This window comes from Vicia villosa, linkage group LG3 (genome assembly GCF_029867415.1).
Source record: "Vicia villosa cultivar HV-30 ecotype Madison, WI linkage group LG3, Vvil1.0, whole genome shotgun sequence".
Classification (NCBI taxonomy): Eukaryota; Viridiplantae; Streptophyta; class Magnoliopsida; order Fabales; family Fabaceae; genus Vicia; species Vicia villosa.
The window spans coordinates 218,310,053-218,336,161 of NC_081182.1; the positions used below are offsets into that span (position 1 = coordinate 218,310,053).

General features: G+C 39.4%; 1 non-coding gene across 1 annotated transcript; it reads left to right on the forward strand.

Annotated features, from left to right (window-relative positions):
- The first annotated feature begins 18,219 nt into the window (after nucleotides 1-18,219).
- LOC131593741 (small nucleolar RNA R71) lies at nucleotides 18,220-18,326 on the forward strand. Its single transcript, XR_009281123.1, has one exon. It is a non-coding gene; the product is annotated as a small nucleolar RNA R71 (small nucleolar RNA).
- Nucleotides 18,327-26,109: the final 7,783 nt, after the last annotated feature.

Here is a 26,109-nt window from a genome sequence, read left to right on the forward strand (position 1 = left end):
AATGTGGTTGAGCTTGTGAGTCATGAGAAGAGATATGAGTTTGACACTATTGTATTGAAAATTCGAGGCAAGTGATTGGAAAAATCAATTGAAAAATAGTCTAGAGAGGAATATTTGGAAGTGATGATAATAGTTATAGTAGTAGTTCAAATAATGGTGTGTCTAACTAAAGTGATGTTATTTTGGTCTCTTCTTTCCTAAGACCGGCGGGAAGTTTAGCAAGACCCCAGATGGAATCCATGGAAGCAAGCTTGGATCGCTTTTGCGATGAAGTAGTGAATGTCAACTCTTTAATCAATTTAAAAATCAATTGAAAAATAGTCTAGAGAGGAATATTTGGAAGTGATGATAATAGTTATAGTAGTAGTTCAAATAATGGTGTGTCTAACGAAAGTGATGTTATTTTGGTCTCTTCTTTCCTAAGACCGGCGGGAAGTTTAGCAAGACCCCAGATGGAATCCATGGAAGCAAACTTGGATCGCTTTTGCGATGAAGTAGTGAATGTCAACTCTTTAATCACTAATGAGGCAATGAGAAGTGAATTTTGGGATGATTTGACAATATCTTATACGGGAAGTATAGACAAAGTTATGGTAGGGCCTTTTGTGGATGGTGTTGGGCCTATTACCATGATGAATGCATATTCTTATAGTGAAGAAAAGGCCTCTATTTCCAAATATCATAAGGAGAACCTATGGAAGGGCATCCCTGTAGGTGAGGGTGTTGCATGTTCCTCCTAGTGGACCCTTTTCATGACATCTTCTAAAGGCCAATGGGATCCTTAATCATGGGATAAGAAGTTTGAAAACATTGGTTTCACCTACGATCACTTCGAAAGGTCATCTGATTCTAAGAGCGAGCTAACTAGGTCTAAAATAGTTGTTCCACGTGAATGGAACCTACATGCTTTGAAGTGCTCTTATATGGGGCCGTGTTCAAGGAGTTTCATTTTGTAGATGAAAAATAGAGGACTTGGAGTCTAAACTCCAGGAGATGAATGAGATCTCGGAGCTGGACAAGATGTTGTTGACATCTGTAAACGAAAACATGTCTTCTGGAGAGAAATTAATAACCATATTGGTTGAGAAACAAATATAAGTTGTGTTGAGAAATAAGTGTGAATTGTAATTCTCACATTGTTTAAAAAAGTGGAGGTTGAGCATTTTATAAGTGAGAGAACTCATATGCCTATCACCTTAAATTTTGGGTAAATATGTGATATCTATTTTGTTTAGATGATGTTGTGAATTCAATGACAAGAACAAAGTATACAAGGGATAAATAAAGAACAAGGAAGAAGAAGAACACAAGAATTGGTTATAACTGCTATTCTTTTACTTTCTCTTAGAATACAAGATTGCAAGTTTACAAGAATAACAAATAACCTCACTCACCCTAAATTAAGATTTGCAGTATGCAATGATGAGAGACTAGTATGCTATTTATAATAAAACCTAACATACTAACTAATGGGCTTTTTCCACAAGGCCCATTACACAAGCTAACTTAATAAACAAGCTAACTTAACAAATTAGGATTTAAACACTAAAACTTAATTTAACATGCTAACAACCCTAGCATCTTCGACACCTGCATGCTAGATCCATCTTCGACTACAACATGCACATTTCGACAACAACATGTGAACAACCTTCGACTTCATGCTTAACCCTGTCGAAATGTCAAACCAAGAAGCTACCCTTCGACCATACTAGAGTTCGATCCAATATCTCACAAATCTCCACCTTAGACCTAACTCTACAATATCAAGGAACAAATTAGCTTTCTTCATGCAGCTTTATCAACTGCATACAGTGGAAAAACTTGCAACTTGGTAATGTCTTGGTGATCATATCAGCAACATTTTCCTCAGTCGAAACCTTCAGCACTTGGACTTCTCCATGTAACACCCTTCTAAATACCCCGAAAAACATAGTGCATAATCAAAGTTAAACATGAATTCAAGGGCGTCACAATTTAAAACAATTATACATTCCATGTGTAATCATGCTCTACTGAGAAAACAACATATAATTAAGTCAAACCCATGTTTTATCACAGCGGAAAAATCAATAATATTTGGATACTCCATGAAACATCATTCATAAGGATCTAAGCCTTTTATTCCAACAAAAGAGAATTATCCAAACCAAATAATAAAGAAACAAAATAGTATGATAACTCTAAAAACACGCGTTCCCAGTGTTACAAGTATTCAGAGCATGACACCAACACCTAATTATTAGACTAAAAGTGATAACTCCCCAAAAGTCATCCTCACCAAACATCTAAGCCACTTAGCTTCGATCTAAAAAATAAGAGTAAGGGTGAGACTACATCATAAATTAAATAGCATTTTAAATCGTCAGATATAGAATTCATAAGCAATTATCCACCATACTTAGCATATTCAGATTTATCAATTCATACCAATCACAAGCACAAGTCAAGAGTGTGCACCAATAACACAACACAATCATAACACCGAATTTATACAAAGACTATGCAGACTCTTATGCATGTGGTACCAACGACAAGTGAACCATATCACCAACATTGATCCCTCAATTGGATACAGTCTCATCGATTCGTCTGCGTCACCAGAACAAAATCCAGTCTCACCTCCCATATCTCGGGCTTGGCTATTGACAATACACACCCGATTCCACACAATGGGAACCAGTGTCACCAAGATGCATATGCATGCAAACCACCAAGCATGCAACATCATTCATCAAAATAATACACACCCAATTCCACATAATAGGAACCAGTGTCTCCAAGATGCATATGCATGCAAACCACCAAGCATGCAACATCATTCATCAAAACACATGATAACAACATTTACCATGAATAACATCTGTTTGCATAACAAGCAGAAGCAATCACATTATAACAACATACTATTGCATATATTCAATTATACAAACAACAAACCATTGCCCATCATCAATTATGCAAAACAAGAATAGACCACATTTGGAGAAATCGATACTTTTCAAATAAAATCAAGTTATTGTTGTTTTCTTTATTTTATATGGTAGATTATTTAATTTAAGAAACAACGTCCAAAACGGCGTTTAAAACGGACTTACGGTTTGAAAATTAGAAGTTTTTAAAGTTAAGTAAAATTTAAGAAAAATATGTGGAACCCAGTTCCTCCCCGTGTGGGAACCGATTCGTGCTGAACAAAATCACCTCGTTTTGAGTTTTTACTATGGGAACCCGGTTCCTCCCACCTGGGAACCGGTTCCTGACGCTGTTGTAGCAGGAAAAACTCCAATTTTATGACTTTTGTTATTCCTACTTTCACTATCAACACCAAATACGAACCCACACATTATAGTGACCAATTTTCATCAGTTTTCATGATTCTAACACAACAATAATGCAATATAACTATCATCCATCAATTATAACAAACCAATTGCATCATATTCATCAAATTGGGCATGTTAGTGTCAGAATCTCATAAATCCTAACATCATAAATAAAGGCTCAACTCTTAATCTATTCTACCATCATCAAAACTATAATACTATTTAATAAAGAATAGTCACCCCTTACCTTACGATTGGAATTTGAATTCTCTTCCCTTGAATTCTGCAGCAATCCTTCCAGAGCCCTAGCCTTCTACAGTTTTCCCCTTCAGAGCCCTAGCCTTCTTCCTGCTACTAGCTCAATTGGTAGCAGGAATTGCTATGAATACTTACATAACCCCTAGGTACGTGGTTCGATTCCTGCGGGAGGCAAAAACAATATTTCATGGGCAGCCGGTAAGCGAACCTAGGGGGAGTATTGATTAAGCTGGTGACATGCTTGGTAGGACGGAAGCCCTGCGGGGTAAGCGGAAATCCAGGGTGTTACACTCCACACTCGATGACTTCTCTGACGAAATGCAGCCTCACACCAATGTGCTTAGTTCGCTCATGATATACTGAGTTCTTCGACAGGTGTATTGCACTTTGACTATCACATTTAACAGTGATACCTCGACCTTGAAGTTTCAGCTCCTTCGCAAAACCTTCAAGCCATAATGCTTCTTTCACAGCTTCAGTTAGGGCAATATACTCCGCTTCAGTGGTTGATAAAGCAACAACCTTCTGAAGTGTTGCTTTCCAACTAATTGCAGTCCCAAACATAGTGAAAACATATCCAGAAATAGATTTTCTAGAATCCATACAACCTGCATAATCAGAGTCGACATATCCTTTGATTACTGCTTTACTATCTTCACCCAAGGCACCACCATAAATTAGGACCTTGTTTAGAGACCCATTTATGTACCTTAAAATCCACTTCAATGCTTGCCAGTGAGCCTTTCCAAGATTATCCATGTACCTGCTTACAAGACTTACTGCATATGCTATGTCGGGTCTAGTACAGACCATAACATACATCAAAGAACCAAATATATTAGCATATGAGATGCTATTCATATAGGCTCTTTCGACATCAATATTGGGACACTGATCTATACTCAGCTTGAATTGAGGGTTTGTCGGAGTCACAAATGGCTTCGAATTCGACATACCAAACTTTTCTAGAATCTTTCGTAGATATGCCTCTTGAATTAAGCATAACTTCGACTTCTTTCTATCTCTTCGAATGTCAATTCCAAGAATCCTGGAAGCAGCTCCCAGATCCTTCATATCGAACTCCTTATTGAGTTCAGCCTTCACCCTCATAACATCTTCGACATTGTTGCTTGCTATGAGAATATCATCCATATAAAGCAACAAAATAACAAATGAATTCCCATGTCGAAATCTGAAATAAACACAGTGGTCGAACTGACTTCTAACGAAACTTATGCGTGCCATGAACTTGTCGAATCTCCTATTCCGTTGTCGAGGAGATTTTTTCAGCCCATATAAAGATCTCGTTAGCTTGCACACATAATCTGCCTTCCCCTTTTCGACATACCTTTCAGGTTGCCTCATCAGAATCGTTTCATCTAGATCACCATACAAGAACGCACTCTTCACATCCATATGTTCTAGTTCAAGGTCAAACTATGCCACCATGGAAAGCAATATCCGAATGGACCTATGCTTCACAACAGGAGAAAACATATCATTAAAGTCGACACTTTCTTTCTGATTGAAACCCCTTGTGACCAACCTGGCCTTGTATCTTTTCGACGTCACTCCTTTAATTCCTTCCTTAACTTTAAAAATCCATTTATAGCTGACTAACCTTGCCCCAGCAGGTTTCTTGATCAGTTCCCAAGTGTGATTATCATGAAGAGATTTCATCTCATCATTTACGGCCTTCATCCATTCAGTCTTATTTTGACTCCTCGTAACTTCTTTATAATCTCTAGGTTCATCATCAAGAACCTCACTGGCATAGATGAATTCATAAGCTATAAGATCTGCATACCCAAGTCTTTGAGGTGGCTTAATGACTCTCCTCGACCTATCTCTCGACAATAGGTAGTCTCGACAGTTTCCTCAACTTCCTCAGCATCTTCTGCTTCTTCTTCGACTTCATCAGGGATATGCAATTCAGCATCAACATGCTCCACCTCAACAAGAATCTCTTCCAGTTCTAGCTCTTCTGCACTTCGACCATCATCATCAGTTTTCTTGAAAGCCATCTCAGCTTCATTGAAAACTACATCTCGAATGATGATACACCTCCTGTGACCTGGCTCTAGCCACCATAGCCTATAAGCTTTGACTCCTTCAGGGTATCCCATGAACATGCATTTAAGAGCTCTAGGTTTGACCTTGTCTTGCATAATGTGAGCATAGGCTACACAGCCAAATACTCTCAGTTGTCGGGATCAGTTGGATGTCCCGGCCAAACTTCTTTAAGTTTCTTCATATCTAACGTTGTCGAAGGACATCTGTTTATCATATATGTTACTGTCGGAACGGCCTCAACCCAAAAACACCTTCTCTAATCCAGCACTAGTCAACATGCATCTGACTCTCTCCAAAATAGTTCGATTAAACCTTTCATCCAAACTATTTTGTTGTGGAGTACGTGCAGTAGTTTTATGCCTTGCAATACTAGAGGCAGCATAAAAACTATCCAACGCCTCATTGCAAAATTCAAGGCCATTATTGGTTCTCAACCTCTTGACCTTCATGTTAGTCTGATTTTCGACCAGAGACTTCCAACTTTTGAAATTCTCAAATTTTTCATCCTTAGTCTTCTGGATGAATACTCATAACTTCTTGGAATCATCATCAACTATGGATAGAAAATACCTTGCTCCTAAATATGATGGACACCTTGCAGGCCCCCAAAGATCAGCATGGATATAATCAATGGATCCATGTGTTTTTGCCTTTGTTGAAATTCACTCTGCAAGATTTTCCAAGTACACAGGATTCACAAAACTTCAGCTTTTCGACTTTGTCTCCACTAAGGAGATTTTGTTTCCCTAATTCAACCAGGCCCCTTTCATTGACATAACCCAATCTCATGTGCCAGATTTATGTCTTCGGCAAAGGTTTTGTGGATGCAACATTTGTCGAACCACTTACAACTTCAGCCTCAAGGGTATACAAGCCTTGTTTCTTCACGCCTCTCAAGACTTCCTTCGACCCCTTCATGACTCTTAGGATACTTTTCTCTCCTTAGAAAACATATCCTTTCTTGTCGAATTCACCAAGAGAAAGAAAATTTCTCTTCAAATCAGGAACATACCTAACTTCAGACAACAACCTTATTGACTCATCATGGAGCTTGAATCTCACAGATCTAACACCTGCAATCATGCAAGCTTTGTTGTTTCTTAGCAGTACTGATACACCATCTTGATCACACAATTCTTTGAACAAGTCTTTGTTTGGAGTCATGTGCCAAGTGCAACCTGAATCCGTAATCCACTCATTCCTAGAGTCACTACTCGAAACCACAAGGACATCTGATGATTCGAAATCATCTTGAGCAATGGTTGCATTGCCATTATCTTTACCTCCATGATCTTTCAGGCATTCAAGGCACACCTTTCTTGTGTGACCCTCCTTCTTACAATGATAGCTGATCGCGACTTTGCGTGTCTATTAGTCGGGATAACTGCAAGTGCACAGTCGTGTCGTGTAGTTTTAAAAGATATCGAATCCACAGGGACTATAAATCGACCTACCGTTATCTAAAGTTACTATGTAAAGCTAAGGCTAATGATATTTGGGTTTTTTATAAATGGGGAAACTAAAATCCTAAATCTAGATAAAATATAATAACAAACGGATATCAGTATGTATTTCATCTAACTTAGGTGATACGAAGGTCCATTGGCTATGGTGTTAATTCAATTAAAGATCTTTATTAATTCTATTGATTAAAAGTCCTCCTCTCAAACTTTCGCTCTGTTGATTTAGACTACTATCCTAACTCGTAATGTACGCTTTCGCCATCCCATTAGATTTTAGAAAAGCTCTTTGAAAACAATATAGTTAATAAAATGCTTGTTTTATGAAGTCGTTATCTATTTAAATCTCCTAATCTCAAACTCTCGCTCTGTTGACTCGGAACATGCTAATATCCCTAACGTACGCTTTCGCCATCCCGCGCGGGTGTAAAAACACTTTTTGGAAATAAATAAGTTCTAATTAGTTTTAATACGCTTTCGCCATCCTTAAAACTAATGTCCTATGTCTACTATCCAGTTAAAGATCTCAAACTTTCGCTCTATTGATTTTAACCTTTGACCGTCTTAAACCCTCAAACTTTCGCTCTATTGGTTTTAAGACTTACTAATTAAATTAGACATACAAACCAAAAACAAGTGATAATTAATAAAACATAATTAAACCAATTTATTTCGGATCCCTACGGTTAAATTACTTTACATACCGACATCTAAATAAATTAGCTAGACATACTTAAAGAAACAAACATGAAATTATAATTATTAAACATGGAGTTATAATTATTAAACATGAAATTATAATTACTAACCATATTATAATAATAATGATAAAACAATATTATAAGAACATAAAACTAAAATAATTGCAAATAAATAAACCTGGAAGTAAAGCAGACGAAATAAACTTGAATTAAATTGCGAACAAAACAAATCTTGAAACTTGAATGAAGCTTTGAAATAATGTCGGAAAGATTGTGATCCAAGAGTACATAAATTGTAGGCCTAAAACTAATGGTGTGGTAGTTCCTCAATGTGAGAAACTACCACTTTTACAAAGTGATAATTTATGCCTAAAACTATGAACAGCGCTTCCGCGCCTAAAACTTGGATGCTTTCAAATGAATGCTCAGCCTCTTTATATAGTGAATGGAAGTGGAAGTTATCACGTGAGAAGTAGTGGAGATAGTGGGAAGTTGAGAAAATCATGGGGTGAGTGGACTTGGAATTGTTCACGAAATTAATGGAGAAAGTGGCGGGGTCCACGTGCTTTTGGAGACGGGCGTCTCTTAGTGGGCTTGGAGCTTGGGGACGTGGCAGTGGACTGGAGACGGGCGTCTCCACTTTTTAGGGAGAGCCTTTGAACGACTTGAGACGTGCGTCTCAAGTGGAGAAGATCTAGGAGGCAGCTGGAGACGTGCGTCTCCTTTTGGTGAGGTGGCATAGAGACGTTGGAGACGTGCGTCTCCACGTGCTGGAATGACTTGGGCCACGCGCAATTGGCTTCTTCGTGGGCTGGACTTGTAGTTTGCTTTGCGTGAAAAACGGGACTTTTTGCAGACCGGGACTTGGAGACGTGCGTCTCCTATTCTTCAGGGAGACTGGGTACGTGACCTGAGACGTGCGTCTCAAGTGGAGAAGATGTAGGAACATGGAGACGTGCGTCTCCCTTTGCTGACGTGGCATGGAGGATGTGGAGACGTGCGTCTCCACTTGCTGGGCAGGTTTGGGCCACGCAATTTTGTTCCTTTGTGGGCTGGTTCGTCTCTTTTGGGCCTTTTGGGTCCTAATTGCACCCCTCTTTAGTTTCGGCACCCTTTTCGTCTTTTAAGCATAAATATTGGTCATTTAAGCTCGATTTTCTTTCCTTTTCGCAAATAGTCGGAATTGAAGTGTAAAACCTGAAACAAAGCAAATACACGCGTAATATCATAATAAATTGACATAATAAATGGAAAATGCTATAAATATCTATGGTTTTTAGGTTAAATATACGATATAAAATCGTGTTATCAAATTCCCCCAGACTTGAACCTTTGCTTGTCCTCAAGCAAAATAAGAAGATAAAGATAAATGAAACACACTTCCACCACGTCGTTCAGTCATACTTAGCTACATAGTGTTCTTATTCGGAAGTAACGAATCTTAGCAATAAACCTATAGTAACAACACTAAACAACTCCCAGCATGCATACCAATCCGAATCATGCCATTATAGCTCGACCTATTTGACTTGTCATCATGTTTCACCCTTTTCATTCGCGCGCAATCACATTAAGCCCATTATCTTGACACGCACATAGCAGAGTAGTCGGTTAGTGACTATGATCCTTCTCATGGAGTTCTGGCACAATATGTGGTATACTCCTTAGCATTCACTTGTAGATTGTGGGGAATCGGACAATAGTCCTTCCTACCAAGTTCATTACCAGATGACTTCTGAACCAATCGACAGTGAGTTTTTAAATTCTTTGTATATGAGATTTGCGACCGTTAGGTTAAATGATCTTGTGAGGATCACCTTACTTAGTAGGCACATTTCTTCTTATAGCTGAACACATAATTATTATGAGGATCATACACTTATATTCATCGACTCTCTGCGTAGTTTGTATCTAAGACGGTGCCGACTGCTAGAATAAACTACTAAGGGTTATTTCAAAACTTAAAGTCGATGGTTTTGGTATAACGGGTATTCAAATCGGTTATGTATACTCGGGGGTTTTAGAGTGTTGCGACAATAAGGATATTGATTAATTCAGTTTCGGTTCGTTGAGTGATTGAGTAGCTTCGTATTTCTTGAACGTGTGGGGTTTGCGTTTATCGTTTAGGAGCAAAAAATTTTTGTTATGGCTCAAGAAAATGGAAGAAATTGAAATAACTACGGAATTATACATATAAGACTTAAATTCCATAAATATTCTTTATTGAATTAGAAAAACATTACAAGGAAGGGAAATAAACTGAAGGGAAATAAAACTAAAGGAAATATAAATAATACGACTCCCCCAGACTTAGATGATGCAATGTCCTCAGTGCATAAGAACTACTCCTCATTGTTGCGGTTTCGAGAACTGCTCGCGCCTCTTGTACGAACACGGCGACGTCTATCAGGAGAGTCATTAACACGAATGTCAAGATCATGCAAATATGTGGCAATTTCAGCGTATTGACTTTCGTTCCTAATAGCATAGTCACGGTGCTCCTGTTGCATCTCTCGGATGAGCCTAATTGTTTCAGTTTGGTTTGTCTGCATAGCTTGAACGAGTTGATCTTGACGTTGAATAGCAGCATACATGGCTTCAAGAGTGATAGGCGGAGGGTTGTTTGGAGGAGGTTGGTTGACATCAGCTTGTCCTTGGTTGAGCTCTTCTTCATTTGCATCCATAGGTTCATTAGGATGATCAGGTTGGTTATCTTGAGGATTGTCTTCAATAACCCTCCAACGCTGAACATAACGGATGTTGATTCTTTCAGGACATGGAAGGATGACATAAGGAATCAGAACTTTGTTGACGACCAAGGTGTATCGGCCATCATGGCGTGGTGAAACCAAGTGGGAGTCACGGCAATAGGTGAGGTCAAGTGATTGAGCAGGCATCATGAGATGAGAGAGTGAAAGGAGCTCGTCACCAAGACCTAAAGCACAGGCCAAGGAAGTAATAATTCCGCCAAACAAAAAGGGATTTGTAGCGGGGGCGTTGACACAGCCTTGGATGTGTTGGAGCATAAACGGTGCGGCATTAAAACGGACGTTGTTTAGCGCACAGTAAAGGAAGAATAGTTCATGTTGATTTACCTTGTGGTTGTTGGATCGCGCAAAAATAGTATGCCCCAAAACACGTTGAAAATAACGTATAGCGGGGTTTTGAATGTGAGAAGCATGTAGGGCCCTCCAACCAGTTTGAACTTCGCCAGTGAGGTGAAACCATAGGTCGAAGGCATGTTGTTCCCATGAACGACCATTGAGTTCTTGAAAGATAGTGCGGAGAGCATTCGGTGATGTATTGAAATTCAAGTACGTAGCCACAACTTCTTGATCCAGTGTATATTCACGGTTGAACATCCTAAATTGGATGCTACCGGTTGAGAGTGGTTGATCAGAAGGAGTGTCGTAACTGAAAGAACTCAAGAATTCTAAGACGAGCGGCTCATAAGTGGGTACGAGTTCGGTACAGAGATGGTGTAGGCTAGATTTAGTGAGTAAACGGGTAACACCATCAATGAGGCCTAGAGTTTCTAGACATTCGGTGTTCACAAATTTTGTGGGAACAACCGAACGTTCGTAGAAAGCGAGGTATTTGGTTCTTTGAGCATCATTGTCGTCTTCGCGGAATATAATATTGTTAAGGTTAGGGGGTGGTCTCTCAGGACGCACACTACGGATGATTGAACGTGGAGGCATGATGAGTTTGAAGATGAAAAATAAAGATGGTATTAGAATGGTAGAAAAGAAATGGTATGAAGGTTGTGAAGAATAAGAGTGGTGGTGGTGTGGTTTTATAGTGAGGTTTGAAAATGGTGTGGTAAATGGAGAATTAAATATGGAGTAATGGTGGTGTTTGAATTTTTGAATAGAATAGAGAAATGGGAAATGAATGGAGTTTAAGAGGTGAATGATGGAGGATGAATGAGGTTAATGGAGTTTAAATGGAATAAATAGGGGAAGAATGAGGAGAATGAATTTTGAAATTCAAATTCAAAATTTTAAGAGGGAGAGAGGAATGGTCTGCGTGGTCAAATGCAGACAGCTAGCCTTGGGAGACGTGCGTCTCAGGCAGCCAGTCTGCTGGGGCAGAGCATGGAGACGTGCGTCTCCTGTCCCTTGTTTCGTTCCAACTGGTCCCACACAGATGGAGACGTGCGTCTCCTGTCCCTTGTTTCAGGTTCAGATTCAGATGCGGGCATTTCCTCATCAAAATGTTCATAAGCTTGAGGAGTCTCAGGTGATGGCTCTCTCTCAGGAATCTGACCATAGTAAAGCCAGTTGGTAGGGTTGTGCACACTTGTCCTAGGGTTCGGTAAGGTGAACTGATACCAAACTTTGTTATCAATGAGCAATTCAAAACGATCAGGTCCAAGATTACCGATGATACCTCGATTAAAGCAGAAATTGATGTCCATAGAGGTATGGGTACCAAAAGGTGTCAATCTAAGCAAAGGCACTCTCATTCCTATGGCATTAGCGATCATAGTGACAAATCCGCCAATCCTAATGGGTGAAACTTCGTCTTGCGTGATGCGCTCGAAGTTTGTTAGCATGAATGCGATGGCATTGACCGGGCGATTCTGAGATGTACAAAACATGATGAACAGCTCTTCTCTAGTAACTTCAGTGACATTATCAGGCTTGCCAAAAATATAGTGAGCAAGGATCTTGTGAAAGTAGCGGAAAGCAGGATTGTGGATGTTCTCAGATTGAAATTCATTCTCTTCAGGGTTGTCGTTTCCAGTGATCTTGCCCCAGTATTTTTCCAACTCCCAGTATGGAAGATTTTCTTCAGCTACTTGGGCGTATGCATCAGGTCCATGAGGTAGTTCTAACATTTCAGCAAAATCTCGGATGCAGAAATTAAACTCCATACCAAAGAGTCTAAAGAGAATAACTCCTTTTTTCAGTCCTTGTCCACAGTTTGGAAGATAGGTCAGGGAGCTCAAGAATTCCAGAGTGAGCTTCCGATAAGTGCTAAACTTGCGGAACAAGTGAGAACCAGTCCAACCGATTTGGTTAAGCAGGTGTAGGATGCTTTCTTCGATACCAAGCTTCACCATAGTTGGTTGATGAGGATAGCAAGTCAATTCCATGTGTCTTTCAGCCAGCTTGTTAAATCTTGCTTCTTGTCCTCTACCACGGAACACAACTTCCATATTGTCAACTTCTTGCATCGTAGTTAGTAATTAAGTGAAAAACCTAGAAGTTGAAAATATTAGGATAAGTTAGAATTAGGCTAGTGTTAATTTAAAATAAAAAAATTAAAATTAAGCTTAGGTAACACGTTATAATAATAGATATAATTATAACGGAAATATTTTCTCAAATCAAGATAGTAGTTATAATTATAATAATTATTATAAGATGTATGAAAAATAAAAAATGATTAAAATTAAAATTAAAAATAGAATAAAATTTTAAAAATGAAAAATAAAAATAAAAATAATAGAAAAATTAAAGTTTTAATAAAATAAAATAGAAGAATAAATAAATGTGGGTTGTCTCCCACCAAGCGCTTTGTTTAATGTCGTAAGCTCGACGATTTAAAAATAGAAAACTATTTTTTCGAAAAAGCGGGCAGTTCGTCAAGTTTAAAAACTTCGATGTTTTCATCGTATTCGAGATGATGGTAATACTTAAGCCGTTGCCCATTTACGACAAAAGGTTTGACGGTTTCTCCTTTGATTTCTATCGCTCCACTCGGAAATATGTTAGTTATTTCGAAAGGGCCAGACCATCTAGATCGTAACTTACCAGGAAATAATTTTAGTCTAGAATTAAATAAGAGCACTTTATCGCCTATGCTAAAATTTTTCCTAGATATACGCTTGTCGTGCCATTTTTTCGTTCGCTCTTTATAGATTTTGGCGTTTTCGTAAGCGTCTTGTCTAAGTTCTTCTAATTCGTTTATGTCTAGAAGTCGTTTCTCACCAGCGGCAGTGTAGTTTAGGTTTAAGTTCTTAATGGCCCAATAGGCTTTATGTTCTAACTCTACTGGTAGGTGGCATGATTTTCCATAAACGAGTTTGAATGGTGTAGTTCCTATTGGAGTTTTGAAAGCTGTTCTATAAGCCCATAAAGCTTCATTTAGCTTGGTTGACCAATCTTTCCTCGATATAGCAACAGTTTTCTCCAATATTTGTTTTATTTCGCGGTTAGATACTTCTACTTGACCGCTTGTTTGTGGATGATATGGTGTGGCTATTCGATGATTTACTCCATATTTTCGAAGGAGTTTCTCAAGTATTCTTGAAATGAAATGGGAACCACCATCGCTAATTACCAGTCTTGGCACACCGAACCTAGGAAAGATGACGTTTTTGAAAAGTTTAATAACTACTCGTGTATCGTTTGTAGGAGAAGCGATAGCTTCTATCCATTTTGAAACGTAATCGACGGCTACGAGTATATATTGATTTCCAAACGATGACGGAAACGGTCCCATGAAGTCTATTCCCCAGACGTCAAATATTTCTACTTCTAGAATGCCTTTTTGAGGCATTTCATCGCGTCTTGAAATGTTTCCAGTCCGTTGGCATCTATCACAGCTTAGTACAGCAAAATAGACGTCTTTCCACAGGTTGGGCCAGAAAAGTCCAGATTGAAGGATTTTGGCGCAGGTTCTAGATGTGCTATGGTGTCCCCCACAGGTGCAGAATGACAGTGTGTTATTATGCTTCTTATCTCTTCCTCGGGTACACAACGTCTAAAGATTCCATCGGGGCCTCTTTTGAAAAGGAGTGGGTCGTCCCAATAGTAATGTTTTAGGTCATGGAAGAATTTCTTCTTCTGTTGGTAGCTTAGATCAGGAGGAAGCACACCAGCAGCTAGGTAATTTACGAAATCTGCATACCAAGGTGTGTCAGATCGGGCTAAAGCTATTTCAGCTAATTTGTTGGTTTCAGAGTTTGGACGGTATGGCTCGAATTCATTTGCTTCTAATTGGGCGATGAGTCTTTCATAAGGGAAATCATCGTCGATTGGTACTTGTTCGGGTTTCAGATTTTCCAATCGCGAGAGGTGGTCTGCTACGACATTTTCAGTGCCTTTCTTATCTTTAATTTCCAGGTCGAATTCTTGCAGTAACAAGATCCATCTCAAAAGTCTTGGTTTAGCGTCCTTTTTGGTTAGGAGGTACCTAATGGCGGCGTGGTCAGTGTATATGATTATTTTGGCTCCTACCAGGTAAGAACGGAATTTGTCTAATGCGAATACGACAGCTAATAATTCTTTTTCTGTCGTGGCATAATTCATCTGAGCTTCGTCTAGGGTTCTACTCGCATAATATATGACATGTAGTTTCTTATCCTTTCTTTGTCCTAGAACGGCTCCTACAGCATAATCACTTGCGTCACACATTATTTCGAAAGGCTCATTCCAGTCGGGAGGTTGCATGATTGGCGCAGAGATCAATGCTTGTTTAAGCGTTTGAAATGCTTCAGTGCATTTATCGGTGAAAACAAATTCGGCGTCTTTCATGAGTAGTTCAGTTAAGGGTTTGGTTATTTTAGAGAAATCTTTAATGAAGCGTCGGTAAAAACCAGCATGTCCCAGAAAACTTCTTATTTCTCTAACGGTTTTGGGAGGTTGAAGGTTTTCGATAATTTCGATTTTTGCTTTATCTACTTCGATTCCTCTATCTGATACGATGTGTCCAAGTACAATTCCTTGTCGAACCATGAAATGGCATTTTTCCCAATTAAGGACTAGGTTTACGCTTACGCATCGTCTAAGCACCATTTCAAGGTTTTCTAAACATGTTTCAAAACTTCCTCCACAGACAGAGAAGTCGTCCATAAAGACCTCCATTATCCCATCTAGGAAGTCGGCAAATATTGCCATCATGCATCTTTGGAAGGTCGCAGGTGCATTGCAGAGTCCAAAAGGCATTCGTCTATAGGCGAATGTACCATAAGGACAGGTGAATGTGGTCTTCTCTTGGTCGTCGGGGTGGATAGGAATTTGGAAAAATCCGGAGTATCCATCCAGATAACAAAAATGTGAGTGTTTAGCTAGGCGTTCGAGCATTTGATCTATGAAAGGTAAAGGGAAATGGTCTTTTCGGGTAGCTTTATTTAGCTTCCTATAGTCAATGCACATCCTCCATCCAGTTTGGGTACGTTGTGCTACAGATTCTCCTTTTGCGTTAGTGATTACAGTGACTCCTCCTTTCTTTGGTACGACGTGAACGGGGCTAACCCATTTACTATCGGATATAGGATATATTATTCCAGCTTCTAGCAGTTTTTGGATTTCCTTTTTAACCACATCGCTCATAATAGGATTTATTCGCCTTTGATGTTCCCTAGAGGTTTTACTATCGTCTTCGAGCATAATGCGGTGCATACACAGAGAAGGGCTTATACCTTTTAGATCTGATATGTTGTGTCCTAAAGCGGTAGGGTATTTTCTTAGGACATTAAGTAATTTTTCAGTCTCAGTTCGTCCTAAGTTGGCGTTCACTATAACTGGTCGGTTTAGTTCTTCGTCTAGAAATTCGTATCTAAGATCGGTAGGAAGTGTCTTCAGCTCTATAGCAGGTTTCTTTGGTCCGGGTATAGGATCAGGGGTTAAAGCTAAGCATTCACTCAGGTGGTTATCTTGATATTCCTCACGCCAGTTGTCATCTTCAAAAATTGGCGGCATAGGAATTCTTAGGGTTTCGGTTTCCTTATTTGGTTCGGATTTTATTTCCTTGACACACTCGTCGATTATGTCAGCAGAACAGCATGTGTCAATTATAGAAGGTGCTTTTAGGAATTGGGAAAGGATAAATTCTATTTTCTCTTCTCCTACTTCGAAAGTAAGCTTTCCTCGCTTTACATCTATAATTGCACCAGCGGTCGCTAAAAATGGTCTTCCTAAAATGATCGGGATGTTAGAATCTTCTTGGATATCCATAATGATGAAGTCAGTTGGGATGTAGAATTGACCTACACGAACAGGGATATTCTCTAACATTCCTACAGGATATTTAATTGAACGGTCTGCTAGTTGAAGAGACATTCTTGTTGCTTTAAGCTCACCTAGATTGAGTTTCTTACAGGTCGAAAGAGGCATCAAACTAACACTAGCTCCTAAATCGCACAAGGCTTTCTCTATGATGGTTTTTCCAATTACGCAGGGTATAGAGAAACTACCAGGGTCTTTCAGTTTTGGAGGCATGTTGTTTTGGATGATAGCGCTACATTCAGCGGTAAGTGTTATAGTTTCGTTATCCTCGAGTTTCTTTTTGTTTGATAAGATTTCTTTTAAGAACTTAGCGTACGAAAGCATCTCAGTTATGGCTTCTGTGAATGGTATGGTTATGTTTAATTGCTTCAGAAGTTCTACAAATCTTTTAAATTGCGCTTCGGTTTTTGATTTAGCTAATCTTTGAGGGTAAGGAATTGGTGGCTTATAAGGTGGTGGTGGAACATAAGGTTTCTCTTTTTCGGGTTCCACTTCGTTATTGGTCTCATCAGTCTTAGCAGTTTGTTCGTCGGTTGTTTTCTTTTGGGTTTCCTTTGGCTCTTGTTGTGACATGGGTACGTTTTGGGTTCTAGGATCTATGGGTCCATCGTAATTAGTTCCACTTCGTAGTGTTATCGCGTTCGCATGTCCTTTAGGATTAGGTTGTGGTTGAGCAGGAAACGTGCCAGCAGGGGCAGCAGTAGGTGCTTGTTGTTGAGCTACTTGTGAGATTTGAGTTTCTAACATTTTGTTATGCGTAGCTAAAGCATCTACTTTGTTCGATAGTTGTTTTAGTTGCTCGCTATTGTGGATGTTTTGATTCAGGAAGTCTTTATTGGTTTGTTGTTGGGAAGCTATGAAGTTCTCCATCATGATTTCTAGGTTTGACTTCCTAGGGGTGTTTTGAGCAGCTACAGGCGCTTTTTGGTAGCCAGGTGGTACAGCAGGTGCTTGTCCAGGCGCGTACAACGCATTGTTGTTCTTATAAGAAAAATTCGGGTGGTTTTTCCATCCAGGGTTGTACGTGTTAGAATAAGGGTTTCCTTGAGCGTAATTTACTTGATCAGATGGGACTCCAGTCAAGAGTTGACATTCAGCAACTACATGCCCAGTCAATCCACAAATCTCGCAGTTAGGTGCTACAGCGGCAGCGGTGGCTGAAGGAGTGATGGTCAAATTCTCGATCTTTTGAGTTAAAGCGTCTACTTTAGCGTTAACGCGGTCTATACCACTAATTTCGTACATTCCTCCTTTGGTTTGGGCTTTCTCTAGAGCGGCGCGTTCTCCCCCCCATTGGTAATGGTTTTGTGCCATGTTCTCTATGAGTTTGTATGCTTCATCATGGGGTTTGTCCATTAATGCTCCGCCAGCAGCGGCATCTATAGTCATTTTAGTGTTATATAAGAGACCACCATAAAAGGTATGGATGATCAGCCATGGTTCGAGTCCATGATGAGGACATATTCTAAGCATGTCCTTGTAACGTTCCCAAGCTTCGAAAAGCGATTCGTTATCTTTCTGGGTAAATCCGTTGATTTGACCTCTAAGCATAGCAGTTTTGCTAGGCGGAAAGTATCTTGCTAAGAATACTCTCTTCAATTCGTCCCACGTAGTTATGGAATTGGAAGGCAGGGATTGAAGCCACGCTCTCGCTCTATCTCTCAAGGAGAAAGGGAAAAGGCGTAATCGAATAGCTTCGGAACTAACGTTGTTGGCTTTGATAGTGTCGGCGTATTGCACGAACACGGATAAATGGAGATTGGGGTCGTCTACAGGGCTTCCAGAGAATTGATTCTGTTGAACAGCTTGGACCAGTGAAGGTTTCAGCTCGAAATTGTTCGCTTCAATCGCAGGTGGTGCGATACTTGAATGCGGTTCAGCGCGCGAAGGAGCGGCATAGTCTCTAAGAGGACGAATAGCAGCCATCTCTAACTTCGGGGTGATTTGATTGATTTGATCAGTAAAATTCAATTCCTGATTAATCGGAATTTCTGCTACTTCGGGAAGGTTGCGAGCTCGACGTTTAACGTTAATGAAACGTTCGATCTCGTTAATTCGTTGTATTAAGTCTCCTCCTTGTGAACGAGTATTTGGCATACAATCGTTCAAAAAGAAAGGGAAGAATTTTCCTAGTCTCTACGGTGTAACAGTGAGTTACGATATCGACTTAAATAGTCCCCGGCAACGGCGCCAAAAACTTGATCGCGACTTTGCGTGTCTATTAGTCGGGATAACTGCAAGTGCACAGTCGTGTCGTGTAGTTTTAAAAGATATCGAATCCACAGGGACTATAAATCGACCTACCGTTATCTAAAGTTACTATGTAAAGCTAAGGCTAATGATATTTGGGTTTTTTATAAATGGGGAAACTAAAATCCTAAATCTAGATAAAATATAATAACAAACGGATATCAGTATGTATTTCATCTAACTTAGGTGATACGAAGGTCCATTGGCTATGGTGTTAATTCAATTAAAGATCTTTATTAATTCTATTGATTAAAAGTCCTCCTCTCAAACTTTCGCTCTGTTGATTTAGACTACTATCCTAACTCGTAATGTACGCTTTCGCCATCCCATTAGATTTTAGAAAAGCTCTTTGAAAACAATATAGTTAATAAAATGCTTGTTTTATGAAGTCGTTATCTATTTAAATCTCCTAATCTCAAACTCTCGCTCTGTTGACTCGGAACATGCTAATATCCCTAACGTACGCTTTCGCCATCCCGCGCGGGTGTAAAAACACTTTTTGGAAATAAATAAGTTCTAATTAGTTTTAATACGCTTTCGCCATCCTTAAAACTAATGTCCTATGTCTACTATCCAGTTAAAGATCTCAAACTTTCGCTCTATTGATTTTAACCTTTGACCGTCTTAAACCCTCAAACTTTCGCTCTATTGGTTTTAAGACTTACTAATTAAATTAGACATACAAACCAAAAACAAGTGATAATTAATAAAACATAATTAAACCAATTTATTTCGGATCCCTACGGTTAAATTACTTTACATACCGACATCTAAATAAATTAGCTAGACATACTTAAAGAAACAAACATGAAATTATAATTATTAAACATGGAGTTATAATTATTAAACATGAAATTATAATTACTAACCATATTATAATAATAATGATAAAACAATATTATAAGAACATAAAACTAAAATAATTGCAAATAAATAAACCTGGAAGTAAAGCAGACGAAATAAACTTGAATTAAATTGCGAACAAAACAAATCTTGAAACTTGAATGAAGCTTTGAAATAATGTCGGCAAGATTGTGATCCAAGAGTACATAAATTGTAGGCCTAAAACTAATGGTGTGGTAGTTCCTCAATGTGAGAAACTACCACTTTTACAAAGTGATAATTTATGCCTAAAACTATGAACAGCGCTTCCGCGCCTAAAACTTGGATGCTTTCAAATGAATGCTCAGCCTCTTTATATAGTGAATGGAAGTGGAAGTTATCACGTGAGAAGTAGTGGAGATAGTGGGAAGTTGAGAAAATCATGGGGTGAGTGGACTTGGAATTGTTCACGAAATTAATGGAGAAAGTGGCGGGGTCCACGTGCTTTTGGAGACGGGCGTCTCTTAGTGGGCTTGGAGCTTGGGGACGTGGCAGTGGACTGGAGACGGGCGTCTCCACTTTTTAGGGAGAGCCTTTGAACGACTTGAGACGTGCGTCTCAAGTGGAGAAGATCTAGGAGGCAGCTGGAGACGTGCGTCTCCTTTTGGTGAGGTGGCATAGAGACGTTGGAGACGTGCGTCTCCACGTGCTGGAATGACTTGGGCCACGCGCAATTGGCTTCTTCGTGGGCTGGACTTGTAGTTTGCTTTGCGTGAAAAACGGGACTTTTTGCAGACCGGGACTTGGAGACGTGCGTCTCCTATTCTTCAGGGAGACTGGGTACGTGACCTGAGACGTGCGTCTCAAGTGGAGAAGATGTAGGAACATGGAGACGTGCGTCTCCCTTTGCTGACGTGGCATGGAGGATGTGGAGACGTGCGTCTCCACTTGCTGGGCAGGTTTGGGCCACGCAATTTTGTTCCTTTGTGGGCTGGTTCGTCTCTTTTGGGCCTTTTGGGTCCTAATTGCACCCCTCTTTAGTTTCGGCACCCTTTTCGTCTTTTAAGCATAAATATTGGTCATTTAAGCTCGATTTTCTTTCCTTTTCGCAAATAGTCGGAATTGAAGTGTAAAACCTGAAACAAAGCAAATACACGCGTAATATCATAATAAATTGACATAATAAATGGAAAATGCTATAAATATCTATGGTTTTTAGGTTAAATATACGATATAAAATCGTGTTATCAATAGCATCGGATGCCAGATGCTTCGCCACTGTAAGACTTTGACTAGCTTTTGCCCTTCTTCTTGTCAAACTTACCCTCCTTTTGCAAGAATTTTCCTTTAATATCCAAACCCTCACCAACTGTCTAAGTTTTATGCTCCTTTCGTTCATTCAAGTCCTTAGAATACAAGGCAAATTGATCTTCTTCAAAGGCCAGGGACTCCCTTCCATACAAGAGAGTTTCTTTGAAGTGAGCATGTGATCGAGGCAAAGCGCACAATAGTAACAACGCTTGATCTTCATCATTGACCTTCACATTAATATTTTCAAGATCAAGAATCAGCTTATTGAACATATCCAACTGCTCATTTAACACTTTGTCTTCAATCATCTATAATGAATACAAAGCTTGCTTCAGGTAGAGTTGATTTACCAACGATTAGGTGTTTACGGTGATTTCCGGTAAACAACCGCTAGTCTTCCAAACTATAATAAATATGATTTGGTTACTCGCAGGATCAACTAGATTGATCCTAGGACACATAGTCAAAAAGATTGTTATCAATGCTCATTTGAACCATATTCATGATTCGTCTTCGTCAATAAGCGTTGTTCGATTAAAGAACAAGTAATCTTGATAATCACTTTGTTATATGTAAGTATGATTTCAATGAAAAGATAAGTAACATAACATATGAAACTAAAAGGACTGTTAAAACGTAAAGAATCTTAGAATGCAGAAACGTTAAAGACTTTGAAAGTAAATAACATGAAAGTAATTCGAAAGTAAATGACATTAAAGTAAAGATACAAAAATGTAAATGGCAAGAAGTAAATGGAATGCAGTAATTCTGAAAGATATTTGAAAACGAAAGATAATACACATGTATTAAAGTGGTGGTGTCATACGTACATTTTCTCAGCGAACTCTTTCTCTTAACGCTTGATACTTGAGTAAATATGTGAGTGATTTGTACAAAATGAACACACAGAATCCTAACATTAAGACTCCTATTTATACTAGTTTCGACCTTAACGGTCCTACACTAATCTGCTGCCACGTCTCTCATAAGAACTTCCAGCGACGCCATCTGTTACTTGGACAGTTACGAAACCGTCTTCGAATTTCAAATCTTCCCGCCTGAGTCCGTCTTCGACGCGTGGCAGTGTATTAAAAACACTACGAAAACACGCTAAGTAGTAATACTTGAATATATTTTATAAATTTTGTCTAAGTCCCCGAAGACACATACTTTCACTAGCTTTCAGTATTCATTATCTTCATAACGAACTTAGAAATCTTTATTCTCGAATCATGGCCATCAGTAGCCATTCTTTCATTTTTAAGGGATGGCCATCAGTAACCATCTTTCCTTCGATTTTCCACTTCTTCGAAGGGCAAATATTACAAGACGAAATCTTCAGCTAACAAATTGCCCCCAATAAATGCCTGTTTCGAAAATCAACAGAAATAGGCGTTTCTTGTCATCATAAGATTTCGTTTCTTATTGATCTTTGAGAGTTCCAAGACTGCTGACTAACGTCATAATCATTGATGACCCTGTTCCCGAAACGTCTTGTCATTTTCAAAGATGTCTTCTCATAACTTACATTCCCACGTTTTTAACCTTACTTCTTGATCATTACTCCTACATACTAGGAGTGAAGCTAATTTATTCGACCGCCGTCGGATTAAATCACCAGCCGCCACGTGTTCTTTGGGTTTTACCCAAAATATTTAAAAAGGGTTTCCGTTAATCCTTTAAATACTTGGTCTTGCACTTCTTATACAACCTTTCATTCCTATTTCTTCATCTTCTTCAACAGAAAAACCAACATCCTCAATCTTTTCAAAATCTTGCTTTCTTAATCAAAATCTCTCTATGGCTTCATCTTCAAATGTTCTTCAACCTGTTCTGAAGCTCCAATCAACAACACGGTCTGGGGAACAAGAGCATATTCCAAACCCTAACACCGAAGAAGTACGCGCTATTTACGCTTCCCAGGTAATCATTCCCTTTGAACTTTCTGGAAAATCTCTTGCTTTTATGGGTCCGTTACCAGGTGAAAATATTTCATCTCTGAATAGATTCTTCCCTGCTTATTACAAGACTAGACCATTAGTTAGCAAAACTAAGATAGATGAAGATGGCTGTTCTCCCTCAGGAGAATCTGCTAACATTGAAGAAACTTCAACTGTAACCCCTTTGGCTTTGACAAAAATTAGGTTAAACTATATGACCAACTTTGTAAAAGTGTTTAGGTCAATTCCTTTAGCCAAAGATCCTGATTTGTACTATGCCTGGTTAGAAAAAGTAGAGAAACAGAAAGAATCCTTCTGGAAATCGTTAGGAATATACGATTTGATTCAACTGTCAAAAACAGGCTTAGAATATAACCAACCCATGCTAGTAGCAGCGGTTCACTTTTGGGATGCTTCTCACAACACTTTCCATCTCCCATGCGGAATGGTTACCCCCACTCTTTTCGATGTGGCTGCGATTACAGGACTTCGACCAACTGGCGAAACCTTCGATCCCAATGAGATGGATACTGATACTATTGGTTTTAATGACTCGCTAGTCACTTACACTGCATTCATCCAGAAGCACCATATCACCACCGAAACGGCAGTATCCGATGAAGAGCATATTGCTTTCTTAGCGCTATGGCTCTCACGATGTGCCTTCTGCTCAAGATCCATACAAGTTGCAAAGAGATACCTTTGCATGGCTAATCAGTTGCATGCTGGAAAAAAGCTCAACCTCAGCCAACTGCTTTTAGGGTTTCTTTATGAAAACCTCAGCGAAGCTGCAAACCTTACCAAGAATTACAAATCCGGTACTTTGCTTTATGCTGGTCCTTTCTGGCTATTGCAACTGTGGCTTAACGCTACATTCGAAACTCATCTTCCCTTTCGAGGAAACGTCAATGAGGAAGATAGCAAAATCAAGAATCGAACTATAGAAGGGACCAGGTTAGCTTACCTAACTCCAAAAGAAGAAACTGGGAAGCTTCGTGAACACTTTCTGGCGTATTCAATGATGTTTGCCCAGCGTAATCAGTTCGATCCTTCTATGGCCCCGTTTGTACACAGAACAATAGGTCCCGAATGGTTTAATCGAAAATTCCCATCAACATCTCAGGATCAACAAACTGAGTCTATGGAAATTTGGGAAGCCTTTCTGACTCCAAGGTTATTTTCTCATCGCCTTCGACCATCAAAAGGTCAATGTATTCTCGTGTGCTATCAACCAAATTTGGTCTCGAGACAGTTTGGGTTGGTTCAAATAAAACCCAAGTGCTTATATGAGAAAAGGAGCCATATGTGTTTCCATACCTTGTACTTGACTGAAGGAGAATGTGAAACAAAAATCAACAAATACGTTGGCATCACCAATTTTTCTCCTGTTCCTTTCGAACCTGCTTTTTACTCTACACCAGATTTTCACCAATGGTGGACGGATTATTATAGCTCCCAAATCTTTGATGCCGATAGTCTTGCTCAAGAACTAATTGCAGCTTTTGCTGATGTGCAGGAGAATTTTCACAAAGGTACTTCAACTCATATTAAAGAAATCCAAGCTTTTCAAAAATTCTTTGAAACTATCTACAGGCCTGATGATCTTAGTCGGACCGTTCGTGAGGCTGCAGTCATTTTGCGCGAAAAGTTTTCCGCCAAACTGGATAAGTTGAAATTGCCCTCGTATGTTCGACCAGAACTACGTTATGAAGTGGCTTTCAAACTTAATCCTCCAAAATTCCCTCCACTGCCAAGTGCGGATTTTGGTGTGGCTTTGAGCCCTCCTTTTCCAAATTGGTTTGTGTGTGGCAACGTTCTAAAAGACCTTCAAAACAGTACTAAAAAACGCGCCGAATGAGTGGTTCCGACTAAGCATACCTTGGATACTTTCAAAGGACATCTTCATATAGATCTTGAACATGTTCGGGTCTTGACTCCAATACCTGAAGGTTTGGATTCAGACAATCTTTTCGACTGACTTTTCTTTTCTTTGCTGATATACTGATTTCAGTTTCAACTACAGCTGTTGCTCGAAGGAGGAAGATTAAGGAATCTCCTGCCCAAAAGGATTCTGGGACATCTAAAAGCAACAAACCAAGTGAGAGTGACTCCATCGTCACTGACAAAAAGCCCACGGTACATACCCATCTCATATTCTTAATCTTATACAATCTGTGAGTAGTACTCATCTTACTTATCATCTATTTTCCAGAGCTCGAAACCCCCAACAGGTTCGAAGCGGAAAGTTTCTTCGACAGCTGCCTCAGATGACGAAGATAAATCCCCTCCTCGTACTAGACAAGGACACAGGAAGAAACAAAAAGCTGTTACCCCTTCAAGAAAAGGGAAAGGGATAAGTCCCTCTAAAGCTGCTTCTCCTGGCGATAAGGCATCCTCTGAAGAGTCTCCTTTGAAAGTTGCCAGCAATGCTTTCGTTGTTGAAAGTCATAATTCAAGTCCAGATAATATCCCAACCAAGGTATTTGGGTTTCACCCCACATATTATCTTGTAATTTTAACTAAATGATTGAACTGACATTTTACCTTGTTATTGCAGGATGATGCTGGCACTGCCACTTCAGGTTTTAAGGATCATGGCCTTACCATTAATGTTGACAAACTTTACGGTAATCGCCAATCTTTAACTTTCGTCAATAAACCCCTCAAAGGCTTATCTTTATGACTAACTCTGCTCCGTTTAATACAGATACCTCTCAAAACAAAACTCATGTTCTCTCGCCAGTCTTTGAAGATGCTAGGCCAATCGCCACCATATTGCCTAATGAACCAGTCGAAGAAAGCCAATCCACTGACGAATCCCCACCTACTCACCAAGACAAAAATTTGGAAGAAGATCACCCATTCTCAGGCAGCGACAATGTGAACCTACGACCACATGACAGCGAAGATACTGCATCAGAGCAAGATGCTATGGAGGAGACTTCTAAACCAGACAAACAAGATCCTCAAGGAACTTCGACTCTTGATACAGAAGCCTTTCCTGGGACAAC